The sequence below is a fragment of the Protopterus annectens genome, chromosome 15.part0, assembly GCF_019279795.1.
Source record: "Protopterus annectens isolate FY-2018-M chromosome 15.part0, PAN1.0, whole genome shotgun sequence".
NCBI lineage: Eukaryota > Metazoa > Chordata > Ceratodontiformes > Protopteridae > Protopterus > Protopterus annectens.
In genome coordinates this window covers 594,070,403-594,093,184 of record NC_056749.1, presented here as the reverse complement: position 1 = coordinate 594,093,184, position 22,782 = coordinate 594,070,403, and the positions used below count along the sequence as shown (strand labels likewise).

The following is a 22,782-nucleotide window of genomic DNA, read 5'->3' as shown; positions in this document are numbered from 1 at the left end:
CTACTTAGTTATTTTCACCTACTGTTATTTTCAGCTGTACCACGCTGGCAGTCACTGAATTAGAGCATTCATTCTGCTGTGCAAACTAAAGCATCCTGCGGCAGTTTATAACTGAATCAAATGCACTAAAATTATTTTTAGTTTCAGAAAATAAAGTATTGCCAGCCGTTGTATAAACTGAACCCACGGCGTTGCATGCATTTCATAATGTGCAAATGAGAGCATTGTAAGGTAGTATAAAGATAACTCTAAGCTGCCTTGCCTTTGAATCCATTGCACTGCTTTTTTCTTTCCTTCATCTAAGCCATTCTGCCTTTCATGTGTATATCACAGTTAAATAAGACCAGGGCAGTGTTCTATTTTTATACTTTTTTTCCCCAGAAAAGCTTATTCAACTTGTCCTTTTACCTTAGTTATGTTTGAACCATTTCCTTGTTACCCATTTCTGTTCCTTCAGTCATAAAAAGGTAAGTAACCTGTAGCAGTGCAAGCAGAATTTGCTGCAGTAAAGCGTCTTATTTTGGCCACATGAGGTACAGCATCATCTGACAGTACAAAACTTAATCCATCACACTTCAAATCTGTGTTCCATTTGTACAAAGTGCAGTATTGCTTGGCTGTATAAAACTGAACCCATTACATTGGATGATTTATTCAGTGTCTCCTTCATGCTGTACTTCAGTTGTATAAACTAGAGAACTAGAGCATTGTGTGAAACTACAGAACTGAGTCCAGTGCACAACAAGTCTCTTTTTCAGCAGTGCAATGAGCAGCATCACTTGGTGCTATACAACTAATTATTATTATTATTAGAGGATGTCGTGTATGCTGTGACAATGCATAGACTGTGAAAGTACTGTATAATCTACACATAAGTGAGCAAAATGTATCCTGCACAAACACTTATGCATATGGAAGTATGACTGTCCCTCAACTACACATAAGTTATATGACTTCATTTTGTCCTACACCCACCTAGTACTATGGAATTACAGTGCTTCTGGACTGCTTTGGTATTCAGTATATATTGCCCCCACACACAGGTTGTTGGAATGTAATACACCCAACTTTTATACAAAGATTATGGAAATGCACTCAATCATGTCTTTACAGAGGGTTTCAAAGTATATCGTAGCTACAGCTGTATGTGAATACATTATAGTCTTGCTCTCCATATAGTCTGTTTGGATTATGGTGTATTTTGCTCCTACTTGTGTTCTGGGAAGACTGTCCATCTAGCCTGTGTATACATTTGTGAGAAGTTAGTGCAAGGCACTGCAAGCTGTGCTTACATACAGGCTTTCAGAATAATTTGATCTATGCAGCAAGTGCGGTATATTCTCCCTCTGTGTAGAAGTTATAGGAGTACAGAGGATGTTAAAATTCATTGCCATCATCATCATCAATCCCCCTTTGTTCCCATTTTTTACATGGTTCAGATGTTGTGTCAACTGTCACCATCTCTCTCAATTCAGTGCCACTCTCCTACCTTCTTCAGCTGTCTTGCCTGACTGTCCCAGGTCTTGCTCCACATAATGAAACCATCTCTTTACTGGATGCTGTCATTTCCGCTTGCTGTCTTCTTGTCTGTCTCAAATCATCTTCGCCAGGTAGTCTTTTGCTTTTCTGCATGTGCCTGGACCACTGTAATCTATGTAATCTGTTCTCTCTGACTTTCTCTGCAACTGGAGCCACTTTGGCTTCTACTCTGATGATCTCATTTCTTTCTGTCCCATCATGTGCATCCTGTCACCCATCTCAGGAACTTCGTCTCCATCATCTCTAGCTTCCTCAACTGCTCTGCCTTTACTGCCCAGGTTTCTGTAGCATACAGTAGTACTGATCACACCAGTGTTTTATACACCTTACTTTTCACCTTCTTTGACATTCTTCTGTCCTACACTACTGCTAACGCACTCTGCCAGTTGGCTAAAGCCCCTATGATTCCAGCTTTGACCTCCTCATTCAGACTTCCCCTCTCCTCAACCAACCTTCCCAGACACTTGAAGCTGTTAATCTGTTCCACTGTTTCCTTTCTATCTCATTTCTCAGCTTCTTCTGATTTCCCTGAGCCACTGCCATTATAACTGTCTTACCTGTACTCAGTTTCATCCCATGTGCCTTCAGTTTTGCATTCAATTTCCCTGTCCTTTGCTGAAGTTTTTGCTTTGAGCCTGCCTGTAATGCCACATCATTTGCTTGCAGCAACTTTGTTGATCTGAATCCTCCTACCTGTTTGGTACTGTATGAACAGCAGTGGGCTCATAGCTGAACCCTGATACATTCCCACTCTCACTGGGAACATATCTGCGAGTCCGAATACTGTTCATACTTGAGTCATTGGGTCCCTGTACATAGCCTGCACTAATTCTGCCACTGAGTCTTGGAATTCAAACCACCACAAGACTGCCCAAATCTGCTTTCTTGTGACCTTGTCATATGCTTTCTCCAAGCCTAGGAATGCTCGGTTGGACTCTTTCCCTATCTCCAGCTTCATCTCAACTATTTGTTTCACTTCAAACATCAAGTCAATTGTTCTGCATCTCGATCTGAATATGAGCTGCTGATCTCCCATATTACTTTCTACTACTCTGAATATTCATTTATCAGTCACCCTGTCTAGAACTTTCATGCTGGTGTGACAGGTGTTTCATACATTGATACTGTCTGCAATTGCAAATATCTCCTTTGTTCTTGCACACGGGCACTAACATGCTTATTATCTACTCATCCTTATCTCCATACTACTATGACTACCCCCAGAAGCCATTTCTCCCCATCTCACAAGAAGTCTTGATCATATCTGCTTGACTTCATCTGAGCCTGCTGCTTTCCCTAACTTCATTTTCAGTGTTCTTACGTCTAGAGTGGGCTCCTATGCATCTTTCATCACAGGCTACTTCTGGGGCAGTACAGCTTCTGTGGATTTTCTTCATTCAGAAGCAGCTTGAAAGTACTCCTTCCAGCTGCCTTTGATTTCATATAGCCTGGTGAGCAGGTTGTTGGTGGCATCCCTTATGAAGAGTGTCTGACAACCTTCTTTATCTTTCTGTCTTTGCCTTGCAACCTGATAGAGTTTCTTTGTAACATCTGCTGACTGTCTTTCCAGAAGATGGTAGAGTGTCTCTGATGCCTTGTTCTTTGCTATTGCAACTCTTCTCTTAGCCTTTTTGCTAGCCAACCAGTATTTCGTCTTAGTCAGGTCCTTCTATTCTATTCCCCACTTTTTCCATCACTTCTCCTTTCTTTTGATGACTTCTGTATTCCACCACCAGCTTTCCTTATGTACCTTGCTTCCATTACTGGCTTGGCTGCATATCTGTTCTATAGTGTTTACACATGCTGTTTTGAAGCACTGCCATTCTTCAACTCCACATATTGGCTGTGCTTCCTTAGGTGTTGAGCCATGAGAAATTCCTTTGTCCAGTCAACTTCCAGGTCTTCATCCTAGACTCTGTTGACCTTACAGCCTTCTCTGACCACAGCTTGCAGCTGGTTGTGGCAACCAGTCATTTATGCTGTGAGCCAACTTTTTCACTGGGGATGACTTTACAATAACTGACTCTACCCCAATGCTCTTTCCTTACTAGAAGGAAGTTTACCCCAGTTGTATGTTGGCCACTTTTGTACACAATCTTGTGACTGTCTTTGTCTTGCTGAACCATGCATTGGCTAGATAGAAATCTAGAATGTCCTCTCCTTCTTTATTTTTGTTGCCCCAAACATGTGGACCCAGGCAGTTCTGTATGTCTTGATATGTGCATTCAGGTCACCCATTATCAGCATCAGTTCATATTGTCATGCTTTATTTAGCAGGTCCCATAAATGCTGTCTGAATGCATTCTTTTTATCACCGTCGCAACCCTGCTGTGGGTCATAGGCTGAGGTTATGAATAGTGCCCTATATCTACACTGGAGTCTGATTGCCATGAGTCTGTCACTAATTCTCAGGACATCCCTCACTGTCTTCTGAAGCCCAAACCAAAATTCCCAAACAATTTCTAAGCTGTCATCTTCCCAAGAAGAAGACTGTTGATCCCAAGTCAAGTGGCTTTGCTGCACTACACTATCCTTCCATCTTGTCTCCTGGATACAGCGGATGCACAGCCTCCATCTTATCATCATGTCATCCACTTCCAAGCTACACCCTGTCAGTGAACCTTCATTGAGTGTAGCAATTCTTAGTTCATGTTTGGTAGGTTGATTGGTTTTATGTCCAGCTTTTGCACAACAGAGCTGTATCTAGTAACCCAAGCTGGGCAACTGGATACTGGCAGGCCAGTAGCTTATTAACCCAGGGCTGCTGTGCTTTATGGCAGGCACACACTGGCCAATAGGGGCACATAAACCCCTCCCACCATTAGCATGTGTCCCGGGCATAGGTCAGAGTAAGCCAGGTCTTCAACCCACTTATCACCGGCAAATACCCATACCCATTTTTGATGACATTAGTCAGCGCAACCAAATCACCAAGAGCCAATTATTACACTATTGAGTGGGTAGCTATGACATGGCATGCAGTCTGTGATCCATATTCTCCTGTCTAGGGGATAACTGTGTATCACAGTTGATGCCCAAAGTGGTTGGTCAGTATAACTCTTCCCCCTACAGGATGCCATCTAAAGTCTGGTCTGCTGCCCACAACTCCATTCTTGTGTGAGTTTTTGAGGTGGAAACACTTGGCATGTTTTTTTTTCTGGGGTGTGGGTGAGAGGAACTCCATTGAGACACAGGGAAAACATGCAAGCTCCATTCAGGCATTGGCCGGAGGCCAAGAGTAAACATTATACCCTGTGCATAGGAAGTGAAGACCTTAGCCATTGTGTTTCTGCACAATGTCAGATTCAAGGGTAAGCCAGCACTTTCAGGAAAAACATTTGGGGGGGGGGGTACAATGCTTCCAATCTGGATGGATGGATAGTGAATACTACATGACATTTTCCTTCATAGTGACTATAGGAATGTTTTACAGAGACCATGCAAGTGTAACATATCTGTCCTATGTAATGCATCCTTAATCCTGTATTTACAATGTCTCTGTGAGAGTGTACCATATTGTTTACATGCACGTAGGATATTGGAATACAATGCTTTTTCATATCCTTTACATGCACGTAGGATATTGGAATACAATGCTTTTTAGAAACAGACAGTTATCTGACATACATATAACTGGAATATACTGCTTTCTACTACAAACAGCTAACCCACATACACATTTAGGTTACTGAAATACCGTGTATCCCACACTTGGGTACACAGAACCTATTGAAATTATCTGTATGCTACAGATTTACTAATGATTTTGCATGAACATAGAAGATGCAGGAAATGCTATGTCCTGCACTGATACATATCCTTAAGAAATAGATTGTATGCTGCATATGCACCTAGACTATGAGAATGCAAATGTAATGTGCCCTGCACCCACTAGAAGCTTATGGGGGTAGTTTTCAAGGAGTTTTCAGTGTCTCAAATGCATGAATCCATAGACACACACACACGCACACACACAAACACACACACACACACACACACACACACACACACACACACACACGCAAAACAGAGGACTTATGAGGATTTCTTCTGAATAACACATGAAAACTCAAGTCCTAATTTAATGTGCTGGTTGGCCTAGCTTCTAATGTCCCATTCAAATTTACCTTTGCTCCTTAAACTAGGGATTGGGACTGGTCAGTAGTTAAATTGATGGTGCTCAGCTATTATAATTATTTTGAATTATTATGTTAGTAGTTTTTAAATGTTGATAATAATGTACATTGTGGCAGAATGCATTTAGGCATATCAGTTTTGAATAAAATAAAAATTTGTGACTTTGAGGAGTCTGTTTCACAATCAGTACCTCATTTGAACTTGCTGACGGCTGTGATTTTCATCATAAAATCAGAACTTAAGAATTGTCTTACTTCTTATTAGTGCTAATTTTCAACATGCACTTGTTTCTATACCTCATGAAACAAGTCACCATACTTTGAAGGTGATTTCACAAAGTGAATGCAAGTTCTCAGAGTTTCAACACATAATTTTGCTGTGTCTAGCAAATGACAGCTATCATTTCTTTCTTTGCCCTGAGAATATGTTTCTTATGTACTGTGTGCGTGACAGTAAGTAACACATAAGTGTCCCCATTAATGCTCTCCCCCTCTGACCTAATTACACCTTTCATTTCATCTTCATAAGAAATAATTAGCATTGGATATTTACTTCTCCATTAAAAATCCACGAACAAAGTCTATGCTAAGGCATTACGTCTGAATCATCCTGGATTTAGTACTGCTTAGATGTTTTCTATGCTACTAAAAACATTACAGCTCTGAAAGCTGCTTATCACAGCATATGCAGGAACAAAGCAACACTGAAGCTATGGATATGTTCTGTGCTTCCCATTAGAAAACTGTGAGGTATGATGAAGGGATGTGTTACCTGAGTTCTTTTCATTGCTCTGTCCTTTAAGCCAATGTTAGCTGCTGTTTGCCATGATATTAAGCACTCTGTAAAGTAAAAGTTTGCTTGTCTGTGGACATCAAAAACTAGTAGGAGATGATTTCATCACCTGTGATCTCCGTGCACGTGCAGCCCCCTTTCACTTCACCAGCTATGATCTGTTCAACATTTGAATTATATATGCATATATTTTATCCTTGTTTGCTTATTTGCTTTCCTTTGTTAATTATATGAATATTCCAGGCCGGGAGAAAAAAATGTGCTTCATTATTCTGAATCTCCACTTTTTATATAATTTACGTTTGTAGTAATACAGTGTCTCATTTCATGATTTATCTGGTGACCTTGAACATGCAGTATGTGTGTGTACCTAATTGCTAGTTTATGGAGTTTCAATTGTTATTATGTAGCAGTCCTGAACATAAGATCCATGACATTTAAAACCAAATACACTTAACTGTCATGCAATCTACCCTGTGAATATACTTTTCTTCTGATGGAATTACATGAAACTCTTCTGTCATTCTGCTGTGCTTGCTTTCCTTCTGCTTGTTGCTTTCTTTCTCTGAGAACTTGCACAGAGAGCATCTGTAAATCATGTAAAGATCTATGTAAAGCTGTCTTTTTGTTACAACTACCTGGTGATCCCTTTTTCACCTGCATACAGGGAGGTAGGTATAGGATCTGCATAGCTATCTTGGCAACTGTTAATGTGCTACTGACCTTCTTTGAAGGTTGCACGCATATGCCACTGCTGAGGCTTCAAGTTCCTAGTCATTATCTGCAAGGAGGCACTTCAGGACAGCTTCACACCCTCTGGCAGTTCTTCAAGTGTGAAATTAACCAGTAATCTACATACTCATTAAAGTAATTTTGTAAGGCTCCCAGATACACTTCTTCACACAGTGTGCTCTTATAAATATGCTGCAGCTGTTGAAATTACAGTTTATTTTGTTAAAATAAGTATAATGTTTTATTTCCATATTTAATGAGGGGTTTATGTCTTCCTACCTTCTGGTTCTGTTTTCCCACAATCCATAGCAATGCTAAACTGGGGAGATTCTGAAGGCTGCTTTCCAGCTTACATGTAAGCTCACTGCCCCCTTAGACTCTTGTGCAGAAATGCTGTTGAGTAACAGGAGATCTATATGTGGAAACACATTTGTTACAAATTACTAGATCTATGGCATGGGGATACAAACTCCTGATTGTGCTTCAGCTGACCCAGTTTCATTCAGTGGAATTGTGATGGAGCTTACTGGTAAGAGATGGGAGTGCATGACAAATGCCGCTTACACATCACCGGCAAGATGCCCTTTGGGGTAAGATCTGGAAAACACCAAATACGTGGAGATTTAGGAGTGCTAGCCCAGCTAATGAATGCATACACTTCAGCCAAACACTGAAGCAATGTAGACATGTACAAGCACACTAGAGCTCAGTCATTACTTTGTGCTTGTTGGCTAGCATAGGATGATAAGGAATTTACTGACTCTCCCTTCCTCCCTGCTGAATAGCAGTTGTAGTCCATGGCTTTTGTCTGTCCTCCCTGGGAAAGTTAGATGAAAACAGTGAGTCCATTAGGGTCAGGGCTAGCTGACTGGGATTGGAGAGGCAGGGGAAACAGGGACCAGAAATAGCCTGCAGAAAAAAAAAAGATATTTGAGTGTGGCACCTTTTTTGTTCTTCTTCTAATAAAAATACTGAGATATGCAAATAAGCTTACTCTGTGGGGTGGTGACATGAGCAATGATTATAGAAAAATAATAAAACATTTGTGACATACACATTTTAAAGGGTATATGTAGGAATGGACATTTTCAGCATGTAGGAGTAATGACATGGGCGGCATTCAGCAGATAAGACCACAGCATGAATAATGACTTTCTTCTTTTGTGAAAAATAATATAGTTATGAAAACCTGAGAAAACCGTAATTGGGATTCCTGATCTCTGTTTAATAATAAGGTTCCTAAAGGGAGCTGGAGTGTGTTTTTAGACAGTGTAATTGTTTTTAACATCACAGAGGTGGTGGAGACCCTGATGATTTTTTATTTAGGCTAGGAAGTCAGCCTCAAATTGTTAGAAGACACTAAGGGCTGGTAAAAGAAACTTGCTTATTAGTATGAGTTAGAAGACTGGAAAACAACAGAAAGGTAATTATGGCACTTGGCAGACTAGTCATGGGTTCTTATTTGTGAAAAGGAGTGGATTGTGGATAAAGTTAGAAGCACAGACCTTTTTGTGAGGGGTAACAGAGGATGGCAGGGGTTATCTCAGTGATGCTGGTGAGGAAAGTAACCACTGAGGAGATGAAAAATAGAAAGACTCTGAAATGCCACAGTGGTAAATCTCAACAAATTAATGGTTTGTCTTTCAGGTAATATAAATTGTCAGAGACCATCTGATGACAGAATTCAGTGTTTTTTTTTCAAGAACTTAAAAATGTTATTGGTGCTAACAACTTCAATGAGGGAATTTTTGCTTTTCTAAGTAAACAAATATAGGTAGAAAAGACCAATATGTTTGCTGAATACCGACTATAAATTCGTAATGACATTGTGAGGGGGTTAACAGAAACCATGTCGGCACTTATACAACTGAATCAGTTCTGTCCTTCATCAGTGGAAAATATTTGGTTTGCTTGGTCTTCTTGGTTTGCTTTTGGGTAGAGAAGGTGGGCCTATAAACTTTGTGCTTTATTGCTAGATCTAAACACACAACTTCTGTTTTGGCACAGCATAATTAGTCATAGATGATCATGCCCAGTGAATCCTGGGGGGGGGGGCTAATACACTGATACACATTTAACGACATTTGTATGGCATGGCTGTGGTCAAGTATTAGTGAAAGGGTTCCTGGGTGAAACATTTATGGTAAGTAAGAGAGCCAGGCATGGATGCTGAGAGCTTCCTATTTTACGGAAGTAGAAAGAAGTTCAAGTTTTTAAGGCAGTGAATAAAGATGTAAAAAAAAAAAAACAGAATTTGGGGAAGAAGGGCTGGTGTAGGATAAAGTGTACATTTATACAGTAGGCACTTAACTGTCTATTCCAGATATATCAGAGATATAATTAGTGTAATTTATTTTTTTTTAGAAATTATACCAAAATTTTAAGCAAAAAGTAAAAGATACAATTAAACACAAATAAGGAAAGAGGCTGTACATGTGAAGAGGGTAATTGAATGTGAAATCTAGGGGAAAGGGTATATCTGGGTAATTTAATTTTGAGCCAATAGAGATTGGCAGGGTGTACAGGATAAGAAAATAAGTGCTAGAGTTGTTCTTGAGAGTGGAAGTGAGTGGCAGTTGAAGCAGAAGGAAAATAAGATTGGATGCTATTAAGAAACAGAAAAAAAAAAAAAAAACGTCAGAAGAACAGATGAACAGGATAGTCATTATTGGGAATCAAGGCAAGATTTTCATATATATTGATCCACTAGATCTGAATAAAGTCATTATAAGAGAGCACGGACTTATGGTTGAAGATGTGGTCTTAGGTCTGCTAAATTTTAAGATCTTTTTAATATTAAATGCAGACAAGGGAATCTGACAGATTAATTGAGAAAAGTTCCAAGTGGTATGTACATAATGCACCTTTAGAAAAGTTTAAATCCCAGAGACTCCCATCTGTTGTCTCATCAGTACCAGAAGTAGTTCAGAGAACTTTTGCCCAAGTAAGTGAAGGCTTAGGAGGTGTTGCAAACATAACTGATGGTCTGTCGGAGTAGGATCAGACACCAGAAAAATATGACTGGAGGCTGATGGAGTAAGTGAACAGAATGAGTCATAAGTTTAATTGAAATTAAGAAAACGTTGAATAAAATTGACACGTATGATGTACATATAAAAATGAAGTGTGTGTGTCATATAAAGAACATCTAACCAATAATTGGATCTGCCCGGCTCCTTGCCATCTTAGTACTCTTTTGTATTCCTTTCTTCCACACTCTTAATAGACTTTCTCTTGATAGCTCTTACTTCCCTTCCTGCTTTACCTACTTTCTAGCCTCACCTCTCTTTAATACCTTAACATTCTAATGTCCTTTCTTTATATTCTAACACTAACCTTTCTCTAGCCCAGAATTTGACTGAAATTTGCTATCTAGTTCTCCTGCCAGAAAAAGTATATGGCACTTACGACCTATTAATTATTCTGTTATATACTTTTCATGCATCATTATGTAGCATGCACATTAAGAACGCTCTTCTATTTTGTATATAATGTATGGTCACTTTTATTACTTGCCTTTATATTTTGCATATTTATCTTTTATTGAATTTCACATATTGTACTACTTTGTTATTATCTTAATATTTGCAACCATTGTTCAATTTTTTAATTGGGGCACATACTCATTCGGACTTTCCCGGTAAACAAATGTCAAATAAATAAATAAATATTCTGATATCAGGGAGACTCCATGCACATAATGATTTGCTCAAGTAGAAAAAGAGGATAGTAGTAGTAGTGTGTGTAGGAAAGAAGTGAAAGCAAAGACAAAATATAAGCCCTAGCAAAAACATATTCAGAAAGTCTTTGTACAGTGCACCTCTGAGATTACAGAAGATAAAATGTAATCTGCAGAATTATGACTCGGAAGTGAGATACACACCAGACAAGAGACACATGTAGCAGATATGTTTGGTAGAACATATTTACCAGTACACACACAAGGGACACATGTGGCAGATATGTTTGGTAGAGCATATTTACCAATACACCAGACAAGGAGCACATGTAGCAGATAAGTATGATAGAGCTTATTTACCAGAAAACAATGATTTGCTAGAAGAAGAAGAAGAAAGAGAAATTATTTGGGTGAAGCTGCAGTTTCCAGTGGCAGAAAAACATTTAAAGAATTTTACTTCTTTCGGCTTTTCCCGGTTAGGGGTCGCCACAGCGGAATTCTGCTCCACTAATGATTGGCAGTAGATTTTTACATGCCGAGTTGCCAGCTCTGATGCACAACCTTCAACGAAGGTACGCCCATTCACGCATGTCTCCACGCAGAAGACGCTCTATCTGAGAATCGAACTGGACATACTGATAAGGACAATAACCCAGAAATACAGTTCATGAGGAATTTAACAATGAGAGGCTTTCTAGAGCAAAAATGTATTTGTCAATGTATGTGTTGTATAGCGCTATCATGTATCAAACTAACAATATAAATGGTAATCTTTCTTCATTTGGAGTAAAACTATTAGTTTTAGGGAGAAGATGAAACTAGAAAAGGATTAAAAGTCGTCATCCTAAATCCAGAAAAAGATGCACTTGTAATTTTCTGATGGGCAAATAACCATTTCTTGAATACAGAGTAAACTATTTGAGATCTTAGACTACTTGAAGCCAAGTAATCATAGAGAATACCATTTCACCTAAGGATTTCTTCAATGTTGGAGAGTCCAAAAGTTGGCACAAGCAATTTTTTTACTATGTAGCTTAGAGGCAAGGCTGGGGCAGTATTAGTTAAAGGGAATTTTAAATGTTAATGAGTTAAGTTGAAGTGTTGCCCTGACAATGATAGTTAACCTATTTTTTGCAAGGGTTTCTCTAGAATCAGACAAAATGGCATATGTTTTTAGTGGCTGTTGTATGATGCATATGTTATAAAAGTAATAGAGAACAATTATAGGTAAACAGTAGTCTATTAGTTAATGGATAGACATGTTAATTCCTTTTGCCTTCCTGGCTTTGAAAATTTGTAGTTATAAGAACATCTAAGCAAATTTTAGTTTCTTTAATATTTTTTCCAGTATATAGTAAAGAGTAACCGAGAGCTGTTGATGTGGGCTAACTCTAAAATATTTTTGTTGAGTTACTGCAGTGATTGCAGAATATAAAGGGTCCACATGAGAGTGAAACTAGTAACTTTTACTGAAGGGCACAGAATGAAGAGTTAGAGGCTAGTCTGATAATATCATCTGCATAAAGCGCCACTGAGTGTGGACAGTGTGAAGATAGGTGAAGGTTGCCAGCCTAGCCAGACAGAATTTTGTAGATAATTCTGTCATTTGTAAATATTAATATAAGCCACAAGCTTGTTCTCTTAAATGTGAAAAGACTGTATTGGATGTTGAAGTGAAAAAAATGTAACAACAGTGCACTCTGCTGTAAGAAAGCTGATAAGTCAAGCATTGTGAAATTCTTTGATCTAAAACTTGGATCCGAGATGTCTAGAAGAAGGAATTCTGGCTATTCATTTGATACCAGAGTTAATTGCTAGAATTTGCATGTATAATTTCTTGTAATGCTCTGGCTTCCTGACCAGCTGCAAAATCAAAAGGGATATTAACCTCTGAGTTTCTGTTAGCTTGGGAACCAGAAAGAAATGATGTAATCTGAAATGAATCAGTGGTACTGTGTTATCAATTGAAGGACAGAAAGAATGAGGGCATTTAGCATTTGTCTTCAGAACATCCAACATCACCAGCACTGTCTTGCTCTATAGATAAGTTTATTTTAGAACTGTATTTTCTCTTAGATATAGCTAGGAAATAGGAAGATTAGATTATTTTTTCTGCATTGATGTCAGAACTATTCTACTGTATTATTTTATGCATTTCCCTGTGCCTGAACTCTTGACTAGCACTGTGTAGTAAGAAGGACCGTCTTGTGTTTTTATTATTTATTATTAAATATTTTTAAACCTTTCAACTGTGGCTGTTTTGTGTAGAGATAATTTAAGCTCTAGAGTACATTGCATATGTATAGTGATACTGTACAAAGCCACTCCAAATAAGCCTTAAATGTTCAGTTGCACTTACCATTTGGACTCCCTTTAATAAGGGCCTTTTTAGTAGTTGATAAATATTAGTGGGTGGTGGCAGTGATTTCTACTGTATAGTCTGGGTAAAAGGGGCATAGCCGGAGAACCTGTGCCAGCCTTCTCCAGGAGAGTCTGTGTGGTTGTATATAACTCTTATCACAAAGTAAGTGTGAATGCGTGTGTGTGTGTGTGTGTGTGTGTGTGTGTGTGTGTGTGTGTGTGTGTGTGTGTGTTGTCAGCTACTTGGGCAGGGACACAAAGCACTGGCTGTACAGAGAGGGTGCTGGAGGTTTTAGCTTGCCCACTAGGCTGAGATCTGGACCCTATAGCTGTGTCAGTGAGGAGTCTTATTGGGGATCTGGAGAAAAGAGAGAAACCAGCCCCAGACTGACTGTGATCTCTGTGTGCTCATAAGGGAAATTGCACTTTTTTGTGTGTGTATTTGTTATCCTTTCCCTATATAGGCACCACTCACTGCTGTTAGTGGTGAGGATTGAGGCTCCTTGATTGCTGAGCCAGTGCATGGGCATCACATATTAATTTGGCAGTGGTGGGATATCCACACCACATACTAATTGGCTTGTAGTCGTGTGGGTAGAGTGAATTCCTGTAGCTTGTTTACAGTGATCACTGAAGGTGTTTTTGTACTCTAAATCAGCCATGCAGTGAATACGTAGAGTTCAGATCACAATTGTTTTATTTCTTTTGTTAGCTTAGTTAGTCAGGGAGAGCAGGCAAGCATGTCAGCAGAGGAGTATGGAAAGCTGTCAAGGAGCCAGTTGGCTGAGATGTACCAGGCTAGGAGACTGGTGCATGGAAACCTGACTGAGGCAGACATGATTGCAGCATTGGTTACAGCTGCATCAGAAAACAGCAACCAGGAGGACGATCAGACTGGCAGTGGAGATGTACCACACTCCGAGAATTGACAGCTCAACCTTTCTGCAGAGGACATAAAAACCTATCTGGAGAAAAAGAGACTTGAGTTGGAGGCCAGGCATTTTGGAAATAGAAGCAGCTGAGAGACTGAGGCATCTAGAGAGTGAGGATGGTGAGAAACTATGATGTTTGCAGGCTGAGGAAAATGAGAAACTGCTACGCCCGGAAGCTGAGGAACAGGAAAGGCAGAGACAGCATGAAAAGGAGATGCTTACTCTTTGCCAGAGTCAAGGAGGTAATGGGGAAGGGAGTAACCAGACACCAGAAGTAAAAAAGGTCAGTAAATTTTTTCCGCAGTTTACAGAGGGGGATAATTTTGATAGTTTCATTCATATGGTTGAGAGGGTATGTAAACAGTATGATGTTGACGAAAGGCTCTGGGTACGGTACTTCACCCCCTTAGTCCATGGTGAAGGAGCAACTGTGCTGTCTAAATGAACTGATCATGAACAGATTATACTGTTGTTAAGAATTGCTTGTTAGAATTTTTTAAGCTAACACCTGTAACTTGTAGGAAAAAGTGTTGTGAGCATAGACGCAAGGCAGGTGAAAGTGTGTGAATATGTTGCTGAACTGAGCACTTATTTTCATAGGTGGGTGAGTGGATGTCAGGTCACCACTTTTGAAGGGCTGGCAGACCTTTTGCTGAGGGAATGAGCACTTAGCACTTTGCCTGAGGACATGAGGATCTGGTTAGCTGATAGACAATGTGCTACTTCAGATGATAGCAAGCAGGGCATCCCTGCACAGGAAAGGGACCCCCAGTACTGCTCATGGGTCTAAAGGAACCCATGGTAGGCAGCACAGACTGCCCCAACAGAATCTGCCAGTAGCAGGGGAAGCCACTAGTCCAGGTACATGTCCAGGACCTAAGGTTAAATGTTTTGAATGCAACCAGTGGGGCCATGTGGCATACAGATGTCTACAGAGGCAAGGTGAGGAACAAAAGGTGAGAGAGCCAGTAAGTGGGAAAGACAAAATGCCAATAATAGGTTGTCTTGAGACAGCAGGGGTACCAAACTACCATCCTGCAGATGTCCTGATAGGGAAGGATTTGGATGAGGCAGTACCTATGTGTTTATGCAGTTACACGCAGTCAGGCAAGGAGACAAGCATGTGGGTCTGGTAGCCTGGGGGAGACCCAGACAGACTGCATACTTGCAGCCAGGACTTGTGAGGTGGTTACTTCAGGGAGGGATTTACTCTGTAGTAGTGAGACTGAATGTGAGCCACAGCTGCTTGTGGGTACTGGTGTTCCCTTGGACAGAGTGATTGCAAAGGTAGAGGTTAGTAGTAGTAGTACCCAGGCTGACAGTGAGGCACCGCTGTCAGAGGATGCCAGACTTCCTGTGGAAGGGGAGCTAGGAAGGGTTACAAAGAGAGAGTTGAGGCAGGCTCAGCTCTCAGACCCTGCATTGCAAGGCCTGAGGCAGGTAGCTAGTGAGGGACCTGATTCTCAACGGAAGGGGGAAATCTGTATACTGAGACAAAGGGTTACTGTATAGAGAGTGGACCCTGAGGGAGGACTAGAAGGTGAGAGGGTAGAGCAGGTGGTAGTGCCTGGAGCCTACCATCTGGCACTTATAGCCATAGCCCTTTGCAGGTCATATGGGCATAAAATGCACAGAGACATATTATGCAGAACTTTACTGGCCTGAAATTTCCAGAGATGTAACAGCATACTGCAGAACCTGCGCAAGAGCTCCTTTGATGCCTTTGTCTGTGATTGAGGAGCCATTTCTGAGGGTAGCTTTGGATATTGTAGGGCCTCAGAGTACCCCAAGTTACACAGGGAAAATGTATATCCTATTGGTAGTAGATTATGCTACAAGATACCCTAAGGCAGTGGCTCTGTCCTCCATTGAGGCTGAAAAGGTGGCAAATGCTTTGTTAGAGATTTTTTGCTGGGTAGGTTTCCCAAAAGAAATACTGACTGACTGAGGTGCCAATTTCATGTCAGACCTGCTGGCTTGTCTGTGGAAGTCCTGTGGGGTGAATCACCTGAAGACCACCCTCTACCACCCCCAGACTAATGGTCTTGTTGAGAGGTTAAACTCTACAATCAAGTCCATGCTACGGGCATTTGCAGACCAGTTTAAGAGGGAGTGGGACAAATATTTGTCCCATCTGTTGTTTGCTTACAGAGAGGTTCATCAGGAATCCAGAGGTTTTTCACCCTTTGAGTTGCTGTATGGGCATAGGGTGAAGGGACCTCTAAATTTAATTTGAGATTAGTGGGAAGGTGAGTGTGAATCTTACAAGGAGTCTGTTGTGGCATATGTCCTAAACCTTAGGACAAGGCTCAGGGAACTCATGGACTTGGCCCAGGAGAACCCGGCAGAAGCTCAACAATAGACAAAAGTATGGTATGACAGGAATGCTCAAGCTAGAGAGGATGCTGTAGGGCAGCATGTAATGGTTATCATTCCTGTCAGACACAACAAGCTGCAAACAGCTTGGGAGGTACCATACAAGGTGGTAAGAAAATAAGTGATATTAACTACATGGTAGAACTGCTAGGCAGGAGGCAGGACCACAAATTGTACCATGTTAACATGATGAAACCTTACCATGATAGGGAGGCCTTTGTGCTGAGCATTTACAGCAGGTTTTCAGGAGGGGTCTGATGGAGATTTGGTGACTGATGTCCTCAGTGCAGCTCGGACTGACACCTCAGTGGAAGGGGTAGCAATTTCCCATCAGCTATCTCCTATCCAGGTTTGAGAATTCTGAGCATTGTTACAGGAGTTTGTGGACATGTTCACTGGGAAACCAGGGTGCACCCACCTGGTGCAGTACTTGGTGGATATAGGACCCCAAAGGCCTATTAGGCAGGCTCCTTATAGGGTGCCTGAGAGAGTCAAACAGACTCTGAGGGAGGAGATACAGGAAATGTTGGAACTAGGGGTAATTCAAGAGTCCAACAGTCCCTGGGCCTCCCCAGTGGCGCTGGTGCAAAAGAATGATGGCAGCACAAGGTTCTGTGTGGACTATAGGAAATTAGATAGTCACACAGAGTCAGATGTCACTCCATGCCTAGGACAGATGAGGCCCTAGAGCAGCTGGGTGGGACTAAGTATCTTACAACCATTGATCTTACCAAGGGTTACTGGCAGGTGCCCTTGACTCCCAGTGCTAGAGAGAAGTCAGCCTTTGTGACTCCTTTTGGCTTGTATGAGTTCAAAAAGATGCCCTTTGGGATGAAAAATGCCCCAGCAACTTTCCAGAGGCTGGTAAATCATATCCTAGCAGGATCATGAGGGTTTGCCCTTGCTTAACCAGATGACATTACCATATACAGCCATTCCTGGCAAGAGCACCTTCAACATGTCAGGGAGGTGCAGCACAGACTTCAGAGGGCAGGGTTGACCATTAAGCCCAGCAAGTGTCAGGTGGGTATGGCAGAGGTCTCCTACCTGGGACATAGAGTGGGGAGTGGTAAGATCAGGCCAAGACCTGCCAAAGTAGAAGACATTCAGGCATGGCCTGCATCTGTTACCAAAAAGTAGGTGAGGGCATTCCTCAGGACAGCAGGGTACTACAGAAAGTTTGTTCCCAGTTATAGTACCATAGCTGCTCCCCTCACAGACCTAACAAGGAAAAACAGGCCAGATAAGGTAGTGTGGACCCCTGCATGTGAGCAGGCATTCCAGGAGCTTAAGGAAGCTTTGGGAGGACCCCCTGTGTTAGCCAGTCCAGATTACAGCAAAGAATATATTGTGCAGGTGGATGCTTCAAACCATGGGGTGGGGGGTGTACTTAAACAGATTTCTTCAGACGGAGAAAAGCACACAGTGGTTTATCTCAGTCATAGGCTCCAAAACAGGGAGGAATGTTATGCAGCTATAGAGAAGGAATGTCTAGCCATAGTGTGGGCACTGCAGAACGTTCAGCCTTATCTGTATGGAAGAAAATTCACTGTATAGACAGCGCACAATCCCCTAACATGGTTACACAAAGCCAGCCAGCAAAATTCCAAGTTGCTAATATTGAGCCTAGGGTTGCAAGCATATGATATGTCATTGCAACACTGCAGTGGGATTAGCAATGCCAACGCAAATGGGCTCTCAAGACAGGGAATGGGGTAAGGTACACTCAGATAGACCTAACCCTCTCAAGCACCGTTTCTCAAGAGTCACTTGAAAAGCTAGCTTGAGTCCCCATGGTGGGGGTGGGGGTGTGAAGATAGGTGAAGGCTGCCAGCCTAGCCAGATAGAATTTTGTAGATAATTCTGTCATTTGTAAATATTAATGTAAGCCACAAGCTTGTTCTCTTAAGTGTGAAAAGACTGTGTAGCTCCCACTGTATTTCATCTAGAAGTAATAGACTGTAGTTTCCCATTACACCCCAAGGTGGAGCTCCTTTTCAGGAATATAAAAGACAATTTCAAAAGCGAATGAGGAGACTGGAACACTAGCTGAAGGAAGGAAGACTGAAACATGTATCTGAAGGGAAAAGGGCCTTGCAGCATGACTGGATTTTCTTTGCTAGTGCTTTGGGACAGGGAAGTGAAGTAGCAGATAGTGTTGTCTCTGGCTGAAATCCTGGATGATGGTATTTTGTGGAATCAGGAGAGAAGTCTGAAACCAGTAGCTCCATGTCTGCTATGATTCAGCAAAAAAGGGAGTTCCCTTGGGCCTAGTACCGAGAAGTCATAGATGATTACCAGAGATCTGGTAGGTGATTTTCGACTTTTCTCATCAGAGGAACCACAGCGCCTGGTCACTAGGATATTCTTGGAGTGGTATGAGGCTCTGGCTGTCATTTTTATATTTTTATAAGATTGTAGCCCCCCTCAAATGCTTTGTAGATTACAAATAACTGGGATCCATATGAGCTCCAACTTGGGCCCCATCATGCCTGCAGCAAGACTGGCCAGTGAACAGGGTATAATAGTGTTAAATAGTTTTATCTATTTAGAATTGATCAAGGGGGTAGAGGGTGTTAGTACTGCTGAATGACATTGCATTCTTTCATATTTGTATTGTGGCACTATAAATCTTTATTGTTCAATGATAATGCATTTTGCCATGTTAGTACTGCTGCCTTAAAGAATCTTTACTGCTCAATGACATTTCACTTTCTCATATTTGTATTGTTGCATTATAAATCCTCATTGTTCAATGACATTGCATTTTGCTCGTGTTAGTACTGCTGCCTTCAAGAATTTTGCTGCTCAATGACATTACATTTTCTCATATCTGTATTGTTGTATTATGACTCTTTTATTGCTTAATGACATTGCATTATTTCCCGTGTTTGTATTGCTGCATTATAAAGCTTTACTGCTCATTGGTATTGCCTTGTTTGTGCATGTTTGAATGTCAAAACTTTCTTCTGTTAAGTTCGGGGAAGAGGGTGAATGTATCTTTTTATTGCATGCATATCTCACCTTGCTTTATTGTTAACTGGTGCACTGTTGAAATAATTTGTTAATGATTGTGCTATTGCCTTTTTAAACTAGATGTGTCACCTAGAATAAAATCTGTCCCTCTTGCCACCTTGGTGTGTTGGGCCTATAGGAGTGTCACCAGAGTCAGGTAGGAAGGAACCCCTATCTCTTCAGCTACACCTGCAGGTGTGCTACATTTGGGGGCTCATCCGGGATTGCCTGTACTGCCTTGGACTCCACCCTATTCCCCTGTATGTGTGGAAAGCAAATCCAGCAGAAACATGAACCCAGAAGCTGCAGTTTCACTGCCCATAAATACTATAGGGCCTGAAGTTTTGAATGCTTTGGGAAGTATTGTAGAAAAATGCTTAAAGCCTACACAGCCATTCACTGGGTTTGGCTACCGCAAGTTGTGTTTCTTTTCTGGCAAACAACCCACACCTCAGGGAGAGGAAGATTTTGAATCCTGGATGGATCAGGCCTCACAAGCCCTAGAGGAGTGGGATATCCAAGAATCTCAGAAGCAGCAGCAGATAGCTGAAAGTCTAAAGGGATTAGCTGTGGATACCATATGCACCCTAAGGATGGGTAAGCAAGATTGCACAGCCAAGGACTATTTAGGAGTACTACAGGATGTGTTTGGAAGGACTGAGAGGGCTGCTGACCTACTGTATCAGGTTGAACATACATACCAAGAAGTTGGTGAGAAACTATCTGATTACATTAAGCGATTAGATAAAATGCTCCACCAGATCTTCCTAAAGAAGGGGGTGGATCCGAAAGTAGCTGACCAAGTACTGATCAGACACACTTTACAGGAAGCTCAAGCTATGGACCCCATTGTGTGGAAAAGGAGGATGGGAAATAGAGAAGAGACTCTAACTTATTCTCAGTTGGTAAAAGAGGTGAGGGAAGAGGAAGCCCTGTTGGAAGCCAAATCTCAGTGTTCAACAGCAACTAAAACAGTGAGTGAACACCAGCAGGTGCCTATGACCGCGCTCACTACTCAGACATGAGTCCTAGCCCAGAGTGTCCGCAATGTAGAGGTGTCACAGTTGTAGATGCAGGTGTCTTCCCTGACCAGTGCCATAGTTCAAGTCACCGAGAGAGTTGCAGAATTGCAGAAAGCCGTGGTAACTTTAGCTGAAGGGAGGAATACATCAGCTAGAACCTCCATGAAAGGACTCAGGGAAGAACCGAATCAGCCAATGCTCAGAGCTCCTACTGGATTTTGTTTTCACTGTGGAGATACAGGACATATAAAGCGACAATGTCCTAATGCAGAGAACTTGAAAGAGTGAACAAACTATTTTTGGCTAGTGTAAATGCAGGGAAACGTCAAAGGGCCTCAGTGAAGGAGCCAGCTGAGTGCACAGTTACAAAGAGCTCCATAAAAATATATCATTAAGAGACAGCATCCTGGATCTCCTTTCCACACTAACCCTTGTAATAGGGGAGAGAAACTACCTACTATGCACACTTCTAGCTCATCTGAGGTGAACAACCAAATTGGAAAGCATCTCAGACAAAATCTCAGCATCTGAGACCACAAAGCATTACTAAATAAGAGTCTTATCTGTTAAAATGGTGAAGTCAACCAGTGGTACCTCAACCACGTGCTGACTGCAGTACAGCTGAACAACACCGGAAACAGAAACTACTCGAGGGCCTACTGGGACCGTCCCCTGTCATGTCAGTAAAAATAGGAGGAGTGTGTAGTAAAGCACTGTTTGATACTGGTGCACAAATCACCATTCTGTACAGAGACTTCTACCAAAAATACTTAAAGCATTTGCCACTTGAAAAGTTAGAAGATTTGGAGATCTGGGGGCTAAGTGACACGAAGTTCCCTTATGATGGTTATGTCTCACTCAAGTTATAATTTTTCATTTCAGTTGTTGAGTCAACAGAAGTTTTAGAAACACTCACTGTTGTGTGCCCCAGGCCAAAAGGAAAGGATTCAGCATCTATTTTAGTGGGGAAAAATACTGACATTGTCAGAACAATGCTAATGCCTCAGTTGATCCAGGAGCACCCAGCACTGCATCCTCTCCTGAGACCAGTTTTCTGTGCCCTTCAAAGGGAGAAGGATTCTAAGAAAGATGAAATTGGTCATGTGTGGACCCTGTCTGGGAAAGAGCATATAGTTAATCCTGGTCAGGTCACCTGCTTGAGAGCCAAAGTGAGAATATGTGGACAAACAGTTTCCTCTCATCTCATGATGGAAATGGATCCAGAAAATGACTTAAAGCATCCTTATGACATTTGCTTGTGGGGTTGAAAAATAAAGGAGGTACTCCCATTGTCCTGCACAAGTGCATTTGGGAAATGTTTATGCTGCCACTCCCTTACCAGTTTCTGTGTTGGCAAGGAATGAGAGCACATCCAACCAGTTGAAGCTGGAAAATATTGAGATAGGAGGTGGTCTCTTGCCTCCTGAGTGGCTAACCAGAGTTAAAGAGCTACTAATGAAAAAGAAAAATTGTTTTTCTACTAGTGAACTAGATGTGGCCTGTGCAAAAAGTGCAGAACACCGAATAAGAGTAAAAGAGGACCAGCCCTTCAGGGAACGTTCCAGAAGAGTAGCCCCAGGAGACCTGGAGGACTTAAGAAAACATTTGGAAGAACTAAAAGCCGCAGGGATAATTTGAGAGTCAAGAAATCCATATGCCTCTCCCATTGTCGTTGTCAGGTAAAAGAATGGGTCAAGTTTGCATGTGTGTTGACTATCGTACCCTGAATCAGTGAACTATTCTAGACCAGTACACAACTCCCAGGAATGAAGATGCTCTAAATTGCCTGGTGGGCTAGTAAGTGGTTCGGTGTGCTAGGCTTAAGGAGTGGACACTATCAAATCCCTGTGCACCCAGAAGATAAAGAGAAGACTGCTTTCATCACCCCTTTGGGATATTTTGAGTTTGATCGCTTACCTCAAGGTTTATCAAATGCACTCGGCAACTTTCCAGAGAATCATGGAAAGAACAGTTGGAGACATGGATCTTCTGCAAGTCTCAGTCTACCCAAATGACATCATTGTCTTTGGGAGGACCCTAGAGGAGCACAAAGAAAGACTGATGAAGGCATTGGACAAGATTGAAAATGAAGGCCTGAAGTTGTCATTGGACAAATTCAAGTTCTTCCAACCTTCAGTGACCTATGTGGGACATGTAGTGTCTGCAAATGGAATATCCACAGATCTCAGCAAAGTTG

The 22,782-nt window shown here is 41.5% G+C and overlaps 1 protein-coding gene across 1 annotated transcript in view; it reads left to right on the top strand.

The window, feature by feature from the left end:
* DLG3 (discs large MAGUK scaffold protein 3) overlaps nt 1-22,782 on the top strand; it is a 3,698,230-nt gene that overhangs the window by 547,264 nt on the left and 3,128,184 nt on the right. The window lies entirely within an intron of this gene.